Below are 23,043 nucleotides of genomic sequence, written 5' to 3'. Positions count from 1 at the left end.
CTCCCTCTGCCCCTCCCCACCCCCCATGCTCTCACTCTCTCTCTCTCTAAAATAAATAAATCTTTAAAGAAAATCATCATGTTGTAATGAAACCCAAGGTGAACTTGTATACAAAATCAAAGATACAAAAGAAACAAAGGAGGGAAACTCCTTAAAACTTGGAAGATAGTATGATGCGATAGAAATTTCATGTGGGCAATGAGATAGGGACACTTGAGTTTAAACTTAAGGTCTAGCTGCATGACCTTGGACATGAACTACTATGAACTAGAATTTGTATGTACAATTAAGATAACGGTACCTGTGCCATAGGTGCCATTATGAAGAGAATGCACATACAGAACACACAGCAAATGCTTATTCCCTTCCTGCGATGAGGAAAATATTAGGATAAATGAAAGGAAGTCCTAAAGCAGAAGGCAAGCTTAGGTAAGTTTTGCCATAGGATGAGAAGAATCAGGTAAATGAATAGAGGTAGGAAATATACATTATCTTATATTCAATCTGCATTTTAGTCAAACTATTTTCACTGACTCAATCTCCTTTGACCTCATGAGCTATCTTATGAAGTAAGATATGTAGATATCATTAAACCCATTTTACAGATGAGGAAACTGAGAATGGAATTTTTTTTAAGTTTTTTAACACAGGTTCAGTGATCTTCCCACCACTCCACAGGGCCTCTTTATAGAATTTAAATCACTTCTCAGAAAAGCTTAGTCACTTAGGAGAGACTCACTATGGGTGATTAATGAAAACAAAGATATCTGAGGATTGAGTTTGTAAGTGGAGTCAAGAACTACCAAATGCTTTCTCAGCACACCTCACAGGCCTATTATGAAAACATCCAGCTGGCTGGGGCCTGGATCTAATTCTCCAGAGCAAGTTTCTCAGTCCACTGTTTGCTGTCCTTAACTGGGCATGAGTGCAGTCCATCCATGAGACGTGCCCATGGACATTTTCTTCCTGCCTCTGGTTTTGGAGGGCATGTTGTTGTGCATTCCCAAGGGTGGAGGGCAGACTTGGGAGGCCTGGGTCTTCAGTCACAATAATCCCAGTTACCAGAAACAGCTAAACCAAATTTATAACATATGTTTCCACAGCCTCAAATACCCACCATTTGTCCCATGACCTTCTGTCTTTAAACAAATGCCAAACAAGGAGATTCAATTATTCAGTCAGTCTAATAAGGAATCGGTTTATGCCGAAACTCAGTGCTAGGTTTATGTAATTTTACACTGTGGGTCACACTGAAAACTTTATGCTAGCTTGTAGCTGCAGTCAAGGAAGACTCCTACCTTTCTTTATAGTTAAATTAGTTTCCAGGCAGAATTGATCCTCAAAGGAGAAAGAGCCAATCATACCACATCAGTTTTTGGAATGAAAAACAACAGAGAAGTAGCATCCATTCATCCATGCAACAAATATTTACTGTGCTCTTTTGAAGGGGCAAGCACCATACATGGTATCGAGACTATAAAATGGACAAGAAACAGTCCTTGGTCTCAGGCTCAGGCTTTTGTGGGCAGATAGACACTGAACAGTCTGAATCATTTACAACATAATGTAATAAATATTATGATGAAAAGATTTATTAGGTGCAGTGGGAGCTTATGCTACGTCATTTTTGAATGTTGTCGGGAGATAATCACCTCAGTAATTAGGATGACCAACTCATCCCACCCAGTTGGCATGGGATTTTCCTGGTTTTACCACTGACCGTCCTGTGTCCTGGGCAAAGTGGGATGGTTGGCTACCCTACCTGTGATCCTAAACCCCCCCCCAAAAAAGTTAATTTTACTCTCCTTGAAAAAGACCAAGCTTATTCTCAGGGGCACAAGGGATCAGAATGACCTCATCAGACTGAAGACTCAGTAGGTGATGGAAAAATTGATGTCTCCCATGGCTCTACCAGAGACAAATGAAAATCAGCCTGACGTGTTCATGGAGCTCCTGCGTGGTTTCCCTGGCCCTTGACTAGAGTCATCTGTTTAACCTGTATGAACAGTTGTCTGTTCATCTATAGAACTGCAATAGATATGGTATTAGTCAGGATAAGCCAGATTCTGCTGCTAAATCTTAGTGGTTTAGAAGCCCAAAAGTTTATTTGCATTGCCGTTCAGTTGGGGCTCTTCTTCTCATCATCTCACTCCAGAAGCCAGGTGAAATGGGGCAGCCCCATCTCAACCATTGTCTGTCCCCAGTTCAAAGGGAAAGAGAAACATTCTTCCTGCCTGAGAAAACATTTTCTCACCATCCACTAGCCATGTCTAAACCCAATGCTTTTGGTTGATTTTAGGCTTTTTTGTTGTTGTTGCAACAACAACATACCCTGGCCTAGTCTGACCGATGGGGATACCCACTGGTGCAGCTGGGACTCATGGAGGAAGTAAGGGTAGTGAAGAGTGTTTGGTACCCTCTTCAGGGTGCTGTGAATGCCCTTGAACGCGGTTTCCTCAGGATTACTCATATGAACTATACTGCTTAAAAACCAAAGTTAGTGCTGAGCTTAAGGGTAGGGTTAGGGTGCTGCTAAAGATCAGCATTCCTGGTTTGACCTTTTTCAAACTTGCAAGTTTCTCACAGAGAACACTTCTTCCACAGCCAGAGCCCGCAGCCGTGGTCCCACCCAGCTATTCTTCTGATAAATAACGAGCAGCTGGTCACAGGGCCAGAGAATACGGTTGGCACAGCAATTCCCCTCCCTGCCACTGAAAACACAACTGCCCTGCATCATTCTTATGTTTTAAAATGGGCTTTTTAAAGCCACTGGATCTTTTGGAACATATTTCTCATGAGTTTGATGACATTTTAACTCTATTCCCCTCCGTTTGCGTTTCATTGCAAGTTTCCTGTTCGTGCTAAAGATAGTCATAAACAAACTCTGTGGTCTGTATCTCAAAAAGGGAAACATATATAAAGTCCAATTATCATCGCTTTTCTCTAAGAATGGAAGGACTCTGCTTCCTAGAGGGTAACGTGCATTTGCAAATCGCCCTTTGACTGGCAGTAAATGGCACATCTGAACCGAGGCCTCTCCTTTTTAGAAATCATTCAAAAGAATCAGTTGGATAGCTGCAACATCTGATTATAAAGTGGGTAGCAAAAAGGGCTTTCAGCAGGAGTTTCAATGTGGCTGAACTTTTATATAACTGAAGTCATCCATGATGTTCTGATGAGCATGGGCATAACATACCACCTATGTAACTGGGACATCAAAAAGTTCTAACCTTTTAGTTAAGTGAAATGAAATGTTTCTCTTAGTCTGGTGGTTGAATGGGTCCTTTAAAAAAAAATTCATAAAAGTTTAATTCTATTTAGGTGAGTCCCATTATGATATTACTTGGAAATGAGTTATCCTACAGCATGAGTTTTATAGTGACTGATTTCCTCTTTTGTTCAACAGAGCAGTTACTTAGCTGTGTTCCTATGCATGAAAGCACATTCTCTAGAGTTCAATTTATTTAGCTTCACTCCTGATGATACTGGGAATGAAATTTCAGCATGATCTCCTGAGGATCCATGGACAGGAAATTGTCCAATGGCGAAACTCCAGTGAGACAGCAAAAGACCAGCTTGCATCTGAAGTTGAAGATGTTGGATGGCCAGCACCTGGAAACAAGCATAAAGGAAATGGTTCCTGGGGATAGAGGGAGAGTCTCCCAGGCAACACTCAGCACAGGAAGTAATTACCTATCTTACCGAAGTCCCTAGACTTCCCTAGTCCCTATTAGGTCCCTCCTTTGTTCACGGGCAGACTCACAGGCAGTGGGAATGCTTGAGGAGACATGTTATGGATGGTATTCTCAACATGCACTCTGGGTACAGTGTGAGAGACTGCAGAACCACATGACCTGCATTGCACAAATCCATGCAGGCCTGAGCAGGAACAGATAAGGAATTAATATTTCCCCACATGGGAGCCTCAGATCCCTAAGTTTCCATTAAGGGACTTAGGGGAATCAGAAACTACAGACAAGATTCAAACAAAGTCTCATTCACTTACTTGTTGATTCCTTCACTGAGTGTTTATGATGTCCAGGTTGCTCTTTTAGGTTCTGGGAATCAATCAGCAAAATGAGACAGCCCTAGTCCCTGATAAAACAAAGTTCATGTTCTGGAGTTGTCCAGGAGTATACAAGTACTTTCAAAATGATGTAATTAAAATTGTGGGAAGTGTTGCCAAAGAGAAGCGTCAGATGTTAGGAGAGCATATAACAGGGAACATTACCTGGTCTGAAGTTCAGGGAAGGCTGCTCAGGACATGTTGTAAAAATTTAGAGCCCCGAAAGGATGACTTTTAGGTAACTAGTCAAAGAGGGGGAGCAAGAACATTATAGACAGAAGGGGAAATGCAAAGGCCTTCAGGTGGAGAGGAGGATGGCATTCTCAAGGGACCGAGAGACAGCCAGGTGGTTGGAGCACAGATGCCAAGCAGGTGGGGAGAGAGCAAGGCTCTGAAGGCAGTCAAGGGCTTGGGGTCTGAGCTGGGAGATGGGACATGGTTGACCGTTAAATTTTATGGGTAACATAAGTTGTATTGCTTGTAAACACATAATAAACAAATCGCATAATACAAAACGATATGAAAAACTCCTTGAAAGTTTCCTCTTACTCTCTACCCTCTGCCCCAACTCATAGTGGTTAAGAGTAACCACTATGAACAGTTTTGTGTGTGGATTTCCAAATCTATTGCTGTAAATATTTTAAAGGGAGGGTTGCTTTGCATTGTGCTTACATAAACTAAATTATACTATGCATATTATTGTGCAGTTTTTCATTTAGTAAAATGACTTAGCCATCTTTCCGTACTTTCTACATTTAGATCTACCTCATTCTCTTATTTCACTATTCTTCTGTTAGCGGACCTTTTTTTCAAGATTCCAAGTAGTACTGCAGAAGACTTCCAGGAATATGGAATTCTAAGCCAGCACCAAAACCTCCGTCTCCCACTCTAAACAATAGAAATTCTCAACCAACAATGATCAAAATAATGTTTTAAATACATAGCTCAGCTCAAAATAGAGAGAGGAAAACCCACAGGTGCCACAAACGTGGAGGGAAAGCAAAGCCAGAATGGGGCTGTCAGTCTCGGTTAGAGGCCCAGGTGTCTAAGGCCTGTGGTTCCCATGCAGGGAGGAGTAGGAGATGAGAGCTCAGTCATGCAGGGGGGCATGAGTAAGAACTGAGCATCTGCAAGCAACTGGGATTGTCACATGGCCATCAAAAAAAGGATCAGAAACACATTGTCTACCAACCCAGAGGAGTCATGAATAAGCCTGCCGTAACCCAGAACCACTCTGGGAAGAAAAAATACCACCTTGTGAAGTTGAAACTTCAAGAGCCTGCACCACATGTAGGTTTGTAGGAACCCTAAGGTTAGAAATTAGTATAAATATCTCCACACAGAAAACTAGACACCGTTACTGAAAGAATCTAAAAAAGATCTAAATAAACAGAGGAGTGTATCACGGTCAAGAACGGGAAAACTCAATATTGAAAAGATACTAGTTTTCCTCAAAATGATCTGTAGACTCTGTACAATTCCAGTTCAAAATTCCAGTGGCTTTTTTTTTAAGTGGAAATTAAAAAGCTGATTCTAAATTTATATGGAAAAGAAACAGGCCGGAAATAGCCAAAACAACTCTTGAAGAAGAACAAGATGGGAAGACTTACTCTACCAGGTATCAAGACTTAACATTAAGACAGTACAATATTGGCCTTATTTCCAGGTGGATTATAGATCTAAGTGTGAAAGATAAACAGCAAAACCTCTAGGATTTAACACAAAAACAGTATCTTTGTGAACTTGAGGAAGGAAAGAAGGAAGAAAAGAGCAAAAGAAAGAAGGAAGGAAAAAAGGGAGGGAGGGCAAGAGAGAGAGAGAGGAGAGACAAATATATGGGGTCATATGCAGCAAAAGCAAAGGCAAAACCAAAAGCAAAACATTTCTGCTGGGAGACATCCACAGCTCAGAAGACACATGACTCCAAAAACACAAAGTGAAAAAACAATACCCTGTAAAGCTCTTAGTAAAATTACAAATCACAACCAAAACAAATGCGCAATTGGAACTGCATTAAATGCATAGATTATCTTAAAGATAATTGGCATCTTTAGGATAATAGGTAATTTATTAAGTACTTACTATGTGCCTGGCACTGGGCTGTGTTCTAAACAGATCATTTTATTTAATCAGCTCATTTTATTAAACTCTCATCCTTGACACAGGAGTTAATGAATATTATTACTCTCATTTTATAAAGAAGAAAGCCACACGTTGGGGGCACTTGGGTGATGTGATCGGTTGAGGCATCTGACTCTTGGTTTCACCTCGGCACATCATCTCCAGGTCACGGGATTAGCCCCACCTCAGGCTCTGCACTCAGCTGGGATTCTGCTTGAGATTCTCTCTCCCCCTGCCCCTCCCGCTCATGCTCTCGCTCTCTCTCAAATAAATAAATAAATCTTGAAAGAAGAAAGAAAGAAAGACAAGAAAAAGAAAGAAGAAAGAAAAGAAAGAAAGAAAGAAAGAAAGAAAGAAAGAAAGAAAGAAAGAAAGAAAGAAAGAAAGAAAGAAAGAAAGAAAGAAAGAAAAAGAAAGAAAAAGAAAGAAAGAAAGAAAGAAGAAAGAAAGAAAGAAAGAAGAAAGAAAGAAAGAAAGAAAGAAAGGAAGGAAGAAAGTCCACACCTTAGAGGAGTGAAGCAACTGTTCTGAGATGACCCAGGAAAGAATTGATCAGACCTCAGGCTCCTCACCACATGACACTGTGCAGAAACACGGACTGTGCTGCAGATTCAGATGTTATTCTTCTATCTTTCAATAATAGTCCAGAAAGGTCCTTTTTAAAAGTATGAATTCACATATTTTATTGTTTCTAGGTGTTTTATAGTTTGTTTTTAATTCTAGTTAGTTGACATACAGTTCAATATTGGTTTCAAGAGTAGAGTTCAGTGGTTCATCATTTACATACAATACCCAGTGCTCATCACAAGTGCCCTCCTTAATACCCATCACCCATCTAGCCCATCCCCCCGTCCCTCCATCAACTCTCAATTTGCTATCATTAAGAGTCTCTCGTGAATTGTTTCCCTCTCTCTCTTTTTCCCCTCCCATATGTTCATCTGTTTTGTTTCTTAAATTCCACACATGAGTGAAATTATGACTTATTTCCCTTAGCATAATACACTCTAGCTCCATCCACGTTGTTGCAAATGGCAAGATTTCTTTCTTTTTTTTTTTTTTAAAGATTTTATTTATTTATTCATGAGAGACAGAGAGAGAGAGAGAGGCAAGGGAGAAGCAGGCTCCCAAGGAGCAGGGAGCCCGATGCGGGACCCGATCCCAGGACTCTGGGATCATGACCTGAGCTGAAGGCAGACGCTTAACCATCTGAGCCACCCAGGCGCCCAAGATTTCTTTCTTTTTAATGGCTGAGTAATATTGCATTGTGTGTGTGTGTGTGTGTGTGTGTGTGTGTGTGTGTGTGTGTGTGTGTGTGTGTGTGTACCACATCTTCTTTTTCCATTCATCAGTCAGTAGACATTCGTGCTTGTTCCATAATTTGGCTATTGTTGATAATGCTGCTATAAACATTGGGGTGCATGTGCCCCTTCAATCAGCATTTTTGTATCCTTTGGGTAAATACCTAGTAGTGCAATTGCTGGGTCGTAGGATAGTTCTGTTTTTAACTTTTTGAAGAACCACCCTACTGTTTTCCAGAGTAGCTGCAGCAGTTTGCATTCCACCAAAAGTGTTTTAGTTTTTGATGCTACTGTGAATGAGAGCCTTCTTTCTGTTACATTTTCTAAATGGTTACTGTTGGTGATTGGGAGATAGACTGATTTTTTTTTTTAAATCTTGTATCTGACTACTAAGTGGTCTTACTAGTTTTCCAGTTGATTCTCTTGGATATTCCAGACTGTCAAAATGAGGTATGTAAATAATGACAGCTTCCTCTCTTTCTTTCTCCTGACTACCTATTTGCCACTTTTTGTTCATTTTTATGGCATAGGGAAAAGTTCATAATGTAATCCTGTGGTGGAGGGGAGTCCTTAATGCATTCCAGGCACCAGGAACTCTGTGTTTTGAGCGCAAGGTTATGAAACAGGTTGACCCAATCCAGAAATTAAGAGGAGTTTGACATGACTATAAGGTGGGGTGCAAATGAGGACAGCCAAAGACAATAACTTGAAAGGGAAGACAGAGGATCTTGTAGGATGACAAACCATTAAAAGACCTTCAGCAAGGACATGCGTGGCATGAAAAGCCTTATGTTTTAGAAAAGCCCCAAGTCCACAGTGTGGAGGACTTTGAGGAAGCGAATACTGAAAAAGGGAAACAGGCAAGGAGACTATGACAATAATGCATGCAAGGGAGGGACCACTTGTGGGGTAATAGGAAAAGGGAGTGAATCTGCGAGAATTGAGTCCCTACTCATTCAGTCTCCTAGTCCTGATCTTTTCTTGTTTTTTTAAGATTCATTTATTTATTATAGAGAGAGCGCATGCCCAAATGGAGGGGAGGGGCAGACGGAGAAAAAGAATCTCAAGCAGGCTCCCCACTGAGCACAGAGCCCAACAACAACCCCCGAGACCATGACCTGAGCCACAACCAAGAGTCGGAGGCTTAACGACTGAGCCACCCTGGTGCCCAGCCTTCTAATTGTGATCTTGAAACAGTTACTCCATCTACCTAAGATTCAATTCTTCTAATCTGTAAAATTAGGATAATAGCTCTGGCCTGGCATGGTTGGGAAGGCTAAGCAAGATAATGTGCGTGACGTGCACTAAAAAATGGTAGCTCTTTATTGCAGGGCTACACAGGGGCAGTGAGAATGAAGCTGAGGTCACAGATTCAGAAAATGGTACCCATCAAAGTGCCATGCTAGAGCTGTCACTTCCTCTTCTGAGTTATCAGGAAAGATAAACTGTGATGTCTAAGTTATGGAGGAAGGTAAAGCTGGGTGGGACACCCTTTCTGCCATACCCCAAGTTCCACCTCTCTTGTGCTCTTTGCTTTCTCTTCCCCCTGCCCACACCCCACCTTTGAGATTGCTGTGGTGATTAGATTTGCATCGTGACACAGCTGGACTACATGACTCAAAAATTAGGGTGCCAACTCAACAACAACAACAACAAAACAACCCAATTAAAACATGGGCAAAGGACTTGAATAGACATTTCTCATTTCTCCAAAGGAAATATGCAGATAGCCTACAAGCACATGAAAAGATGCTGATCATTAGGGAAATGTAAATCAAACCACAATGAGGTACCACTTTGTATCCATTAGGAAGGCTATAATTTAAACAAAAAAAAGGAAAATAACAAATGTTGGCAAAGATGTGGAGAAATTGAAACTGTTTTCATTGCTGGTGGGTATGTAAAATCGTTTAGCCAGTGTAAAAAATAGTTTGGTAGTTCCTTAAAAAATTAAACATAGAATTACCATATGACCAGTAGTTCTATCCTAGGTGTATACTCAAAAGGATTGAAAACAGGTGTTCAAACAAGCACAGGTACACACATGATGTGGTCTGAATGTCTGAATGTCTGTGTCTCCCCAAAATCACATGTTGGAATCCTAATGCCAACGTTATGATGTTAGAAGGTGGGGCCTTTGGAAAGTGGTTAAGTTATCAGGGTGGGGCCCTCATGAATGGGATTAGTGTTATAAAAGAGATCCACAAAGTTCCTAGCCCCTTACACCATGTGAGGATACAAGAAGTCTTTGAGCATAAAAGGGCTTTCACCCAACCATGCTGACACCCTGATCCCAGACTTCCAGCCTCCACAACCGAAAGCAATAAATTTCTGTATTTATAAGCCACCCAGTCTGTATTTTGTTTAGCAGTTCAAATGGACTATGACAACACAGATTCATAGAAGCCCTATTTACAAGAGCTAAAATGTTGAAATAGCCCAATGTCTATTAATGAATAATGATAAACAAAATGTGGTATATGCATATAATAGAATATTACTCAGCCATAAAAAGAAATGAAGTGCTGATATGTACTACAACATTGAAAATGTTATGCTATGTGAAAGAAGCCAGACACAAAAGATTATATATTATATGATTCATTTTTAATAAATAACCAGAACAGGGAAATCCACAGTAGAGACCGAGCAAAGATTGGTAGTTATCAGAGACAGGGAGGAGGAGGAGAATGAGAGAAAATTACTTAATAGGTATGGGGTTCCCTTTTGGGGTGATGAAAATGTTATGGAACTGAATAGAGGTGACGGCTGCACAACATGGTGAATACAGCCACTGAAATGTTCACTTTGAAATGGCTAATTTCGTGTTAAGTTCACCTCAGTAACATAAATAAATGAAATACATATTTTCTAATTATTACAAAAGCTCTTCACAGAAAGTGAATGTGATTGGCTGCTAGAGTTCATAGACCTTGCCTCAAGTCAGTGAACAAAAGGTGGTTTGCATTAAATCTCGATGGTACCCGTTACAGAGTGTTAATGCCCAGGCATTCTCTCCTGTTTGACAACCGAGTAGCCCCAGGGGAGCAGTGCCATCTCCTACTGATGTCTTACCCTTAACTAACTGCACTTGTCTTCCCACAGTCCCCCTGAACAATCCTAGCCTTGGGCTAGTTCCAGGGGCCTTTTGGAGGCAATTTTTCTCCCTTTGAGTTGCTGAATTTTCTTTGACTGTGATGTCTTTAAAAGTCCTCACATGGGGCACCTGGGTGACTCAGTTGGTTAAACGTCTGCCTTCGGCTCAGGTCATGATTTCAGGGTCCTGGGATCAAGCCCCACGTTGGGCTCTCTGCTCAGCAAGGGGTCTGCTTCTCCCTCTTACTCTCCCTCTGTGCTATTTCAAATAAATAAATCAAATCTTTAAAAAATATGAAATTATTGTGTCTTCTTATGTCTAGCCCATAAGCTCCATGAGGGCAGGAACCACGCTGCCTTGGTTCACCACTATACCTTGCCCATAGCACAACAAGGAAATTTAGGTGTTTTAGATGCCCATCTAGGCAGACCTGGGTTTCCTGGTAGCTGAGCATCACACCACTCGAATAAAAATGTCAGATAAATTGGTTTTCAGTTTTAACATTTTAACTTTATCCTTGTCCTGTGTGCATAAGAAGGGAGATTGACTACAAAACTGGTTAATATTACTCTAATATTACCCTTCTCCTCCCAGTCAAAATACACCTTGGCCCCTTACCAGCCGAGAAAACACAGGCTCTTTCTCAACTCTTCCACCTGCAGCTCTCCGATGCTGCTCTTCATCACCACCTGAAGGTAAAAATGTTAGGATATTAATTCAAATGGTTTGAAAAGTGAACTAACATCTCACTTGTTTCTTTCCACTCAGAATTCAAATTGTTTAATTTGTTATATTAAAAAGAGACAAAGCATTAAACGCCCTCTCACTTCACTGTTTTTCTTTTATTCAAGTGACTCACTTTTGTCCAGTTACTGACTTCCCAGGAAATGTTGCCAGTACTCAAAGCTGCGATTGGACTAGTTTATTGCTCTACATCAACAAAGCCTTAATCTAGCTGTAAGGCTCAGAGAAAGACTCTACAGGTAATAATTACAGACAAGGGTTGTTCCAAAAGAAAAAGATGTTTTGACACTGTTAAGAATCACCATGTGTAGGTGCCTCCTGTGCCAAGCACAGTACGTAGGAAGAAGACCGATTTCCTAGTCAGTTTCAGGTTTGAATCTCAGCTCTGCCACTTACTGTATGAGCTTGAGCAAGGTATTAAACAGCTCTGAACATCAGCTTATTAACCTTAAAAAATGGAAATAACAGTTAATTCCTAGGGTTGTTATATGCATTAAATATGTTATGTATTTAAAGGTGACCGGGCGCCTGGGTGTCTCAGTCGGTTAAGCGTCTGCCTTCGGCTCAGGCCATGATCCCAGGGTCCTGGGATCGAGCCCCGCATCGGGCTCCCTGCTCTGTGGGGAGCCTGCTTCTCCCTCTCCTCCCTGCTTGTGCTCTCTCTCGCTATCTCTGTCTCTCTCAAATAAATAAACAAAATCTTAAAAAAAAAAATAAATAAAGGTGACCTGATACATATCGGACTCTCAATTAATAGCTATTATCATCATCATTCTATGCCAGCCCCATCTTATTGGGCTGAAATTTCATTTATCTCTTGTTTACGTCCATACACACACAAACACACAAGCATCTCCTCACCTGATTTTCAGGCTTATCTAATAATAAAACTGGCAAAATAGAAAAGCAAGACAAACTATAATGTACAACAGCCATGAAAACAATTTTTTTCCCAAAAACTCTTTATCTATATGAATTCTGTTAGGCCAGACAGGTCTGCAGTAATTTTACCCATATTTGCCAAATGTCACCCAATTTTTGATGCTGCTTTCCTTGTCACAATCCATAATTTCCAAAATATACACTTATGTTTCCATACATATGTAGATCCCAATGGGAAACTAAACCAGATGTAATAAAAAAAAAGAGTATTGAGGAATATATTTTTCAAATACTGTCTGATTCTTGGGAGGCTCAGAAATGATTTTCATAATAAAATGAATTTAAATCAGTTCAATAACTAGTTAGACAATGCCTCCAACCTTCAAGACACAGGAGAGATCCAAAGATAAATATACAGGCTGTGCCCTCAAGCAGCTTATAGTCTAGTAAAAACCTGATAATATCAGCCATGTGACAGATCTTATTATTCTAACAAATCCACTTCATCCCAACGTGGCCTGTTCAGTGGATCTCACAGAAATAGTCCAGACAAAATCAGTTGGAAACAGTACAGGTAATTTTCTAGATTCTTTGGGCAGATAATCTTGTTTTATGGAATAACAAAACAAAATAAAGGTTTCTGAATTATCTCTGTGGCTGGCTCTGTTGTTTGTGTTCTCCAGGTAATAACTCAGTTATCCTTTTCTATGTAGATGGCACCATTATATATGAGACCACAGCAGAGAAGCTTTGGCAAGATTATTTGCACAAGGAGGTATTTACTTATTTGTACCAAACACTATGACATTTAAGCAACTTGAGGGAAATAAATTTTTAGGCCATGCTGGATATTCTGTGCTAAGAATTCTTATGTGGTGCACTAGGTAAATTCCATGTAAAATAATTTTCCTTAAGAAACAGAATGTTCGTGAAGACACCCTTGTTGATTTTTTTTCATTGAAAAAGGTTCATCCAAAATTTGACCTTACAAACAATACCAGCACACTATGAACCAGACACTTGCAAATCACTGTTGATCTCTGGTATGCTAAGCCCTCTGGGGAGGAGAAGGAATGGAACATCATTTCCTCTCCACCACTAGGTAACTATTAATAGTCCAGCATTGTAATGAAAACCCTCGTGACCTGGAAAAGTTAATGTGCCTTTCAGTGTCCTATTTATACCGAAGGAATAACTCAGGATCAAATCCAAGATGTATATGTTTTTATACACACACACACACACACACACACACACACACACACACACACACAGTTCATGGACTTATCCCATTCATTATGAAAGCCAGAAAGAATTACACAGTCTATATTTCTTTTGGTTCAAGAGTTACACAGTCTATATTTCTTTCGATTCTCACATTACTCAGCCGATGATTCAGGACATTGCAAAACACTGAAGTTCTACCAGAAATGCCTTTAGGAAAATGACAGACCAAATTTTGGAGATAATTGCAATCGATTATGAATAAATAAATAAATAATGAAAAATAAAAAATCACAGCATTCCTCCCCCTAAAAACTTAATGAAATTCAAAGGTTATGTCAGAAAGTGAAACCAGTAGAATGGAAAATGTTGTTTGAAATAAATTTAAGGATCACTTATGCAGACATTGTTCAACGTATGATCTTTTGACTTTATAATGGTGCGAAAGCAATATGCATTTAGTAGGAACTGTACTTTAAATTTCGAATTTCGGTATTTTCCTGGGCAAGTGGTATGCGGTGCGACGCGGTCTCAGGATGGCTGGCTGCACCGTCGTGAGGGGCAGCAACTCATACACTTGCGAGCTTTCTGTCCCCATACGACCATTCTGTGTTTCAGGAGAGTATTTCATACATTACCTGAGACATTCAACACTTTCTTACAAAATAGGCCTTGTGTGAGATGATTCTGCCCAACCGTAGGCTAATGTAAGTGTTCTGAGCACATTTAAAGCAGGCTAGGCTAAGCTGTGATGTGCAGTAGGTTAGATGTATTGAATGCTTTTTGGCTTAAGAGATTTTCGGCTGATGATGGGTTTATTGGGATGGAAGCCTGTCATAAGTCGAGGGAGATCTGTATATATTTACATTATTAAAATGATAAAGTAATTATTATTGGCCAGGTGCTTGGCTAGCTGCTTAGTGGGCTCTCCCATTTTATACTTAAAACATCCTATCGGATACAAACGATGATTATTCCCCTCTACCCATTTCCACACTTTACAGTTAAAGAAACTGAGGCTCAAGGAGGTTAAATAATTGGCCCAAGGTCACACCACTAGAACATGACAGAGCAGGCTCTCTACCCAGGTTTCTGACTCTGAGTCCACCTGTTTACCCACCACACCTATGACCTACTTCAAGCCCTTCCCCCAAACCTTTTCCTTAGATATTTATTTAAGAGAGGAAAATGTAGGCTACAAGGTAAGGGTTGCCCTGAATTATCTTAATAACTGTTGAAATCTTCACTTTTTTTAAACACATAGAGACAGATACTAAGAAATCTTTTCAGATTTGGGTTCAAATTCTGATTCAGCCACTTAGCAGATGGAATGACTGTGTTCACTTGCTGAACCTCCAAAACTCAGTTTTCCCCATTTGACAAAAGGAGCCGGTAAGACTCAATCAATAGGGTGGTTGCACCTAAAGTGAAATCATGTATCAGAAACCCCCAATTGTGGAGGGTATGTGCTATGGTGAGTGCTGTGAATTGTGCAAGACTGTTGAATCACAGATCAGTACTTCTGAAACAAATAATGCAATATATGTTAAGGAAAAAAAAAGAAGAAGAAGATAGAAGGAGGGGAAGAATGAAGGGGAGTAAGTCGGAGGGGGAGACGAACCATGAGAGACGATGGACTCTGAAAAACAAACTGAGGTTTCTAGAGGGGAGGGGGTTGGGGGGATGGGTTAGCCTGGTGATGGGTATTAAAGAGGGCACGTTCTGCGTGGAGCACTGGGTGTTATGCACAAACAATGAATCATGGAACACTACATCAAAAACTAATGATGTATGGTGATTAACATAACAATAAAAAATAAAAAAAAAAAAGAAATCCCCAATTGTGGAACCTTGTAAACAGAAGTCACTCAATAAATATCAGACCCAACCCCTTGCCTTCCCCTGGGTTCTAGTTTTAAATACAGATGTAAATCAAGCATACATTAGATAACAGAATAAATCTTCTTTCATTCATTAACTCAGCCGTTCACCTCAGAATATTGTCGACCTTTCTTGAATCTCTCCAGTTAAGGAGATTTTACGATGACAACTTCCTAAAATTCTTTTTTTTTTTTAATTCTATGTCTGGATGGCAATAGCCCCTTGAACATTTTTTTTCTGTTTGTTTGTACAAGTGCATAAATGTATCTGTATCTTAAACATAGTATCAGTTTAATTCCATAATTATCTATTAAGTGCCTCCTATGCCAAAAACCATCCCCAGGCCCCAGGACCTCATAGTTTATTGGGTAAACAAACACAAGCATACCTAGGTATGTGTGATAATGGTACCATAACAGAGGCATGTACCAAGTTCCATGGGAGCAATTAATTCTTTTCGAGGCGTTAGGGACTAGTTCATGGTGGAGGTGACATTTGAGTTCAGCCACAAAGAATGAGTCAGCTTCTCCAAGGCCGGAGGAACATCATCAGAGTCAAATTTCAAGGAGGGTATCTTGCGAAAACTATGACCACAAGAATGTCACATCAGAGAAAATACTCTTCTTTTGCTTAGTCCTCATGATTAGAGAAAAAAGAGTCGTGATGACTTTCAGGGTTAATATGCTAAAGTCATTTGATGGTGGTTTTACAAAGCAAATATGTGGTATTTAACTATCCCAAAGCCACCATTCTGTAGCACTTAGGATTCTGAACAACGTGAGTTTCTCCTTTGAGGGCTCATATATAATGAATGCATGTTACATTAAAGATTATTGAAGATTGTGAGCCGCCTTTTTTATGTGTAAGATTGGTAGCTTTTAAAATACTGATGCATTTGTGCAGGTTACTTGACTTGAATTTTATAGTAAACTCAGGAAAGAAAATGTCAAAGTTGAACAAATTTTAAATGTACTCTTTTAAAAAATAGTTCTTAAAATGGGTAATATTTTGAGATAAGTTAGTTTACACATCTCATCCTGGATCTCAAAGTACAAGTAGCTCAAGGGTACAAAACAGTAGGATTGAAATAGCAATGAAGACTTGTGGAAATGCCCCAAGACTTGTTTTTGTTTTATGTGTAACCAGGGTTTTCCTATTTTTTGCCTCTAATCATTCTTCCATATGACAACATATGAACATTTCCCATATCCTGACAAGTCTAGTCGCCATTCGCATGACACCTGCTACTCTCTTCCCCTTGCCTTCATCCTTTTACTGTTCACCATGTCCAGCAGGTATTGCCATCAGGAGATGGTACAGCTGATGCCGTGGAGCTGATGTCAGGACGACAAGGCAAATTTGGTGTTACACCGAACAATTGGGAAGAATGTCTCTCTTCCTCCCTTGACTTACGCTCTCAGAGAGACAGGACCAAGGCAGACATCCTTGGGCCCCAGAGACGGACAACATTATCATTATGGTGGCCCTTACAAGCTTTACTCACAACCTTCCCATCCCCCTTTCTACGGGACTCAGATGTCAGGCCCTGGGGCAAGAGACAAGCTGACTGACAGCCCCAAATCTCTCCCGTCTAACGATTAAAGCTGTGTTTCTGGGTCCAGCTTGTGCCTGGCTGTCTTGCCTGTCAGAACAAGCCCTCCCCAAAGAAGCCTTGGGACTATGTCATGGAGATGGCCCGGCATGCCATTTCCTGAGAAAAGCCAAATTAGTCTGACCTTCAGAGATCACCTAGCTTGGGATTATAGGACTCTTGAACTTATTCCTACTTGCTTCAGTTACTTGATGAAAATAGGTTAAGCCTCATAACAAACCTTGGAAGAAGCGAATGTCCATTTTTATTTGGTTAAAGATAAAAAGAAAGGAAGGAAGTGGGGAGGGAGGGCATGAGGGGGTGGAGGGAAGGTCCTATCAAAGCTGTACCTTTCCCCGAGTGAATGTTCGGTAGAAATGTTCCATCTCTATAACCACTATGCCTAAACCACTCTTACAATTTCAAATATTTTGTCCATTTTCCTTAGAAAGAGTAACAGCTAGAATTGATATCACATTTTGTAAAGCCTTTCCATATATGTTCCTTCATTCAGTTTCGGAGTATTCTGTAAAAAAGATAGTATTGTGATCTCCATTTTCCAGAAGAGAAAATTAAGCAGTCCCTCATACCCAACCTCACCGCCCCCGCCCCCACTACTAAACTTTACTAACTGTTCAAGCTACACAGAAAACAGCCTTTCCTCCAGGAAGACTTACCTGACATCCTTGGCATCTGTTCCAATACAGCAAAGTACCAGCTGACCAGAAGGAGCTTGGGATGGGCAGAGCCCACCAGACCCATCGCCTGAAGCCTTGAGTTATCCCATTCATTCCCCCCAAGGCCAAATGAGTAACAATATTTTCCATGTGTGTCAGGATGTGGGAAAGGCTAAGAGGCACGGCCATGGAGGCACAGCTAAGAGCATGGGTTCTGAAAACACTTAGTAGCTCGGGGACTTTGGGCAGTTATCTAACCCATCTGGGCGTTAGTTTCCTCATCTGGAAACCAGAGATGGCAACAGTGAACACGCAGAGCATGCTTACTACCATGGAGGTTATCTCATTCGCTCTTCACAGGAGAACAAGGTAAGCGAATCATAGAGAGAGGAGGCTGAGTCACAGGAAGGTGAGAGTCACACTGATAATCAAGTTGCTTGAACTTACCATGGACAGTGTAAGAGCAGTGATCCAAACCTACGCCCGTACCCGTAATCACTCCATGAACCTTCGCCACAGACTTGTTATAAGGACTAAATCTGACCATCTATGTGTAAATGATGTTGTTTTCTCAGAATCATAACTGAAAACCAAAACCACCCCACACTCCTGCTGTGCTCTGCAGGCTCCACTGAGAGGCACCACTGAGAGGCAACTGGGGTTCTCACCCACTGTCGTCCCCCACACACTACCTCACCACCCCAGTCAACAGAAAGGGACTCGTAGACCTGCCTCTATGCAAGCAGAGCCCATGAAAGAGATTTAGGGAGACAGATGCTGTGCCTGTACCACTGAGGGAGGGGATAGTCATTTCAAAGCCCTCTTTCCTTGAAAGATGGCCTCTGCACTTGACACCCCAAGAATTGACTGACTACAAAGGGTGGTTGAAATTGGGAGTGACATCTTGCCATAACTGGCACTGCGTGGTGGGCAGAGAGGACCTCGTATCAAGGTTTTACACAACTGGGATGAAGGGGTCAGGGGGAGACAACGGCTAAATCCTGCACGGGGTCACCAGTGCTTGGGGAAATGGCACCAGAGCGAGTCCCTCCCCGATGGGGCGTGTTGAAGCCCCCTCATGCCCTCACCTATGAAATATGGAAACAGTGATGCATTCCCCATGGGCCTGTTATGAAGCCCACATGAAATGTGTGTGAGAGTCCTTCTGCAGAGCGGACCCACGGTTAATGTTAGCTCCCTTGCTACGCTCTTGCTACTCAGTGTGTAAAGCCTGGATAAATACTTTTGAGTGCGGGAAGAGAGGGCTAGCTTTTCATAATGTCAGATTCAATCTAAAAAGAAAAGTCTGTGTTTGCAAAGTTCTATCTCCGTGGATTACAAGGCAGATTCTGAAATTTATTAACCTTTTTAGTCATTTGTGAGCACCAGCAAGAGGACTTTTTTGAATAATCAAAAAACCTCCTCATTCTGGCAGCCAAATAAAAGGAGGCCAGGTGTTTGGGGTTAAAAATGCATTACCCCCACCACTGACTTTCTGGGGACGGTGTCAAGAATTTTCTCTTTCATAATACATACCATTTCTAAAGTAGAGAAAAAGGGGGGGAAAGTGAACAGAGGTGATAAGAGGACTTTAGGAACCATGGGGGTGGACAGAAAAATGAAGGGTGAAAGTGGCAGCCAAAAGACAGAGGAGAATCCTATTTTTAACCATTTATGGTCTTCTTCCCTCCGCTTAAAAATAGATCCTCTTCCTGCCCACAGTGAATTGAGTGGACAATATCTGGGGGTTCCATAACACCATTTGTGTATCTATTTGAAGGCATGGACACGGTGTATCTCTTGGACAAGTTTGGGTAGGCCTTTTAACACTAGATACACAGCCACCAAATTTCCTCTAGAAATGTTTCTAAGAAAAACACCCACATCTACACTATCATTTTTTAAAGTGATCCTTAGCACAGGGGCGCCTGGCTGGCTCAGTCGGTGGAGCATGCAACCCTTGATCTCGGGGTTGTGAGTTCAATCTCCACTTTGGGGGTGGAGATTACTTAAAAAGAAAATCTTGGGAAAAAATTATCCTTAGCACAAGGCTAAGACTACTTTCTTGAAGTAAAACTAAGATAATTTCTGGTTGCTAATAATACTAACCGCACACGTGTTGAGTGTGTGCTCTCTGTGCCAAGCACCATGCTAAGTGTTGACATTCATGGTACCCTTTTGGCAGATGGGGAAGTTTTGGCTCGGGAGGTTAGCAGACTGGATCTGGGCCACGGAGTTCATGTGTCTGGAATTAGTATTCAAACCCAGGTCTCATCCAAACCCGGACATTGTCACCTCTGCCATATTATCAGCTTTAGAAACCTGTAGTACCCAAGCTGAGGTCTGACACTGTGCGCCACAAGAAACACAGCCCATGGGAAAGGCAAGAACAGAGACACAGCGCTGGTTTCTATAGAAAGGAGGACTGTATTACAAGCTCTTCAGACTTGGTACACAAACAGGCTTGTGGTGTACCATGAGGCCATTTTGAGGCACAAGGATTACTTCAGAAAGCCTTCTGTAATTTCAGAGTTTAATGATATGAAATTAGACCTAGAATCCTCAAACAAACCCATTTCAAAACTACAATACTCCTGGCAATGAGCACTTCCATTAGATTTGAGACCATTACGTCTCCATCTCTGTGTGAGGGAAATAGATGCTTTTCCGTTAGAACAAATACAAAACATCATTTTCATCCGGTACAATTTCCTGAACCCCTTTCATCCAATTTCCCAAATTTTCAGATATTTGAAACTGAAATAAAGCTTTCCTCTTAGCCTGGTTTCTTGTTCACTTTAACTCTGCCACAAAATTATTCTTGGGTTTTATCACTGGCCTATTTCTTAGATAGGATTTGGGTTTCATTATTTCAACATGGGGTCAAAAATAGAAAAACATGTTCCAGAAACAGACTTATGTTATTTTCTCTATAATATAATCATTGCATCTTTATGCCATTTTGCTCAACTGTTGCATATTATATGAGAGATCCATAAACAATTACAAATCTACTACAAACAATAGTTTCTGGTACTTAGGTAATCAGAAATGTCTTAAAGATGACAAGGTATTTACAATAGATTGAGAGATGAAACAACCTAAACAGAAGGGAAATATTCCCCAATCTTATGTGAATGAAGATTGCATACATCACAATTAGGAGAAGTTTCATATTTTTTAAACACAATAAAATGTTTTTAGTCTTTGGGCCCATATTTTTAAAATCTTCCATTAAACATATTGTGTGTGTGTGTGTGTGTGTGTGTGTGTGTGTGTGTGTGTGTGTATACTACTTGTAAGACATTCTCTAAAATGCCATTAGGGGACTGGGACAAATAATAAATCCATAGGTCACTAACTTCAAGAATCTTCCAGTCTCATAGGGGAGGTAAGAAATGTGTTTACAAGCTAAATATAAAGACAAATGTGATGAGAGCCAGAAAGTAAGATGCAAAGCATTGTGGGAGTTCAGAAGAAGGAGGGATTATGTCTATGTGAGGAGATCAGAAGATGGTAGGCCAACCCTTCTAGGATAATGAAATGCATGAGAAAATGTAATACCTGTTCAGGAAACAGTCCCCTTTGGAATTCAAAATGTCAGCGGGAAATACAGCAGGAATGTTAGCCTGAAATCAGATCAGGGAGAGCAAAAGCCAGACCCAAGGGTTTGGAGGTTAGTCAGTTGGAGAATATAGACTCACTTTACCTATTTTTGCCTATTTAAAATATCTCTCTTTTAGACAGCTTTATTGAAGTATAATTGACATATAATTAACTGTGCATGTTTAAAGCATATAATTCGGTAAGTTTTGACATGTGTGTACACCCATGAAACCATCACCAAGATCAAGACAATGAACATATCAATCACCCCCACGGATTTCTTTGTGCCCCTTCATAATCTCTCCCTCCTGCTCTATCCCCAGGCAACCGCTGATCTGCTTTCTGCCACTGTAGATTAATTGGCACTTTCAAGAATTTTGTATAAATGGAACTACACAGTATGGACTTTTCAGTCTGGCTTCTTTCACTCAACACAATTTTTTGAGATTCATCCATATTGTTGGGCGTATCAATAGTTTGTTCCTTTTTACTAATAAGTGATATTCCATTGTATGGATATGCCATAATTTGTTTACTCATTCACCATTTTGATGGACATTTACATTGTTTTTAGTTTGGGGCTATTACAAATAAAGCTACTTTCAATATTCATATACAAGTCTTTATATGGACATATGCCTTCATTTCTGTTGTGTTAATACCTAGCTGTGAAGTGACTGACTCACACAGTAGGTTTCTGTTGTGCTTTTTAAATAACTGTCAAGGTATTTGCCAAAATGGTTTATCACTTTGCATTCCTACCAGCATTATATGAGAATTTCAGTGTTCCATGTCAGAACGCTTGGCGTGGTCTCTGCTTTCTAATTTTGGACAGTCGAATAGGTGTATAGTAATACTTTATTATGGTTGTCATTTGCATTTCCCCAATGACTAATACTTTTCATGTTTTTATTTGCCACTTTTATAGCTTCTTTGATGAAGTGTCTGCTCAAATATTTTGCCCATTTTAAAATTATTATTATTATTGAGATTCCAGAGTTCTTTATACAATCTGAATATAAGCCCTTTATCAGATTCATGATTTACAGATATTTTCCCCAGTCTTGAAAAGGGCTTCAAAGAGTAGAAGTTCTTAATTTTGATGAGGTCTAATGTATCCTTTTTTTTTTTTTTTATGGAGTGTGCTTTTGACATTGCATTTAAGAAATCTTTGCCTAACTCAAAGTCACAAAGATCTTCTGTGTTCTCTTCCTGTTTTAAGAGTTTTACATTTTGGTCTATGATCCATTGTGAATTAATTTTTTTGTATATGGTGCAAAATTCATATGATATGAATTGAAGGGTTTGGGGGGAATTGGGGGTTTTTTGCAGATAAATATCTAACTGTTCTAACATCATTTGTTGAAAAAGTTATCCTTTTTATCTAAATACCCTTGTCAAAAATCAATTGACCATATATGTTAGGTCTATTTCTGGATTCTACTCTGTTCCATTGATCTATTTGCCTACCTTGATGCCAATACCACACTGCCACACTGTCTTAATTACTAAAGTGTTATAAAACGGCTTGAAGTCAGATAGGGTAAGTCCTCCAAATTTGTTCTCTTATTTCAAATTATTTAAGCTATTCTAGATCCCTTGCATTGCCATGTAAACTTTAGAATCAACTTATTAATTTCTACCAGAAAAAAAATACATGCTGGGATTTTCATTGGGATGGCACTGAATCTATATATTAACTGAGAGAACGCTCTTCACCATGTTGAGTCTCCCAGTCTCTAAACACAGTATGTCTATTTTGGTCTTCTTTAATTTCTCTCAGCAATGTTTTATAGTTTTCCATGTACCGATCTTTCACATCTTTTCTCAAATTAATCCCCAAATATTTCATATTT

General features: G+C 40.3%; 2 long non-coding RNA genes across 3 annotated transcripts in view; one reads left to right on the top strand and one right to left on the bottom strand.

Moving 5' to 3' along the window:
* The window catches only part of LOC113922572, a 125,057-nt gene extending 121,588 nt beyond the window's left edge, over positions 1-3,469 (top strand). Inside the window, exon 3 of the long non-coding RNA XR_003519994.1 lies at positions 3,407-3,469. This is a non-coding gene — a long non-coding RNA (uncharacterized LOC113922572). The remainder of the gene's footprint in view (positions 1-3,406) is intronic.
* Positions 3,470-3,476: 7 nt separating this feature from the next.
* The window catches only part of LOC113922569, a 42,138-nt gene continuing 22,571 nt past the window's right edge, over positions 3,477-23,043 (bottom strand). The window contains exons 3-5 of one of the 2 annotated variants that reach the window (XR_003519988.2): positions 21,146-21,210; positions 11,201-11,271; positions 3,477-3,612 (exon numbers count right to left, since the gene is read on the bottom strand). This is a non-coding gene — a long non-coding RNA (uncharacterized LOC113922569). The remainder of the gene's footprint in view (positions 3,613-11,200; positions 11,272-21,145; positions 21,211-23,043) is intronic. The other variant, XR_003519989.2, reaches the window with a different exon arrangement.

Source organism: Zalophus californianus, chromosome 9 (assembly GCF_009762305.2).
Source record: "Zalophus californianus isolate mZalCal1 chromosome 9, mZalCal1.pri.v2, whole genome shotgun sequence".
Classification (NCBI taxonomy): domain Eukaryota; kingdom Metazoa; phylum Chordata; class Mammalia; order Carnivora; family Otariidae; genus Zalophus; species Zalophus californianus.
The sequence above is the reverse complement of the archived record's forward strand: the minus strand, read 5'-3'. Positions and strand labels throughout refer to the sequence as shown.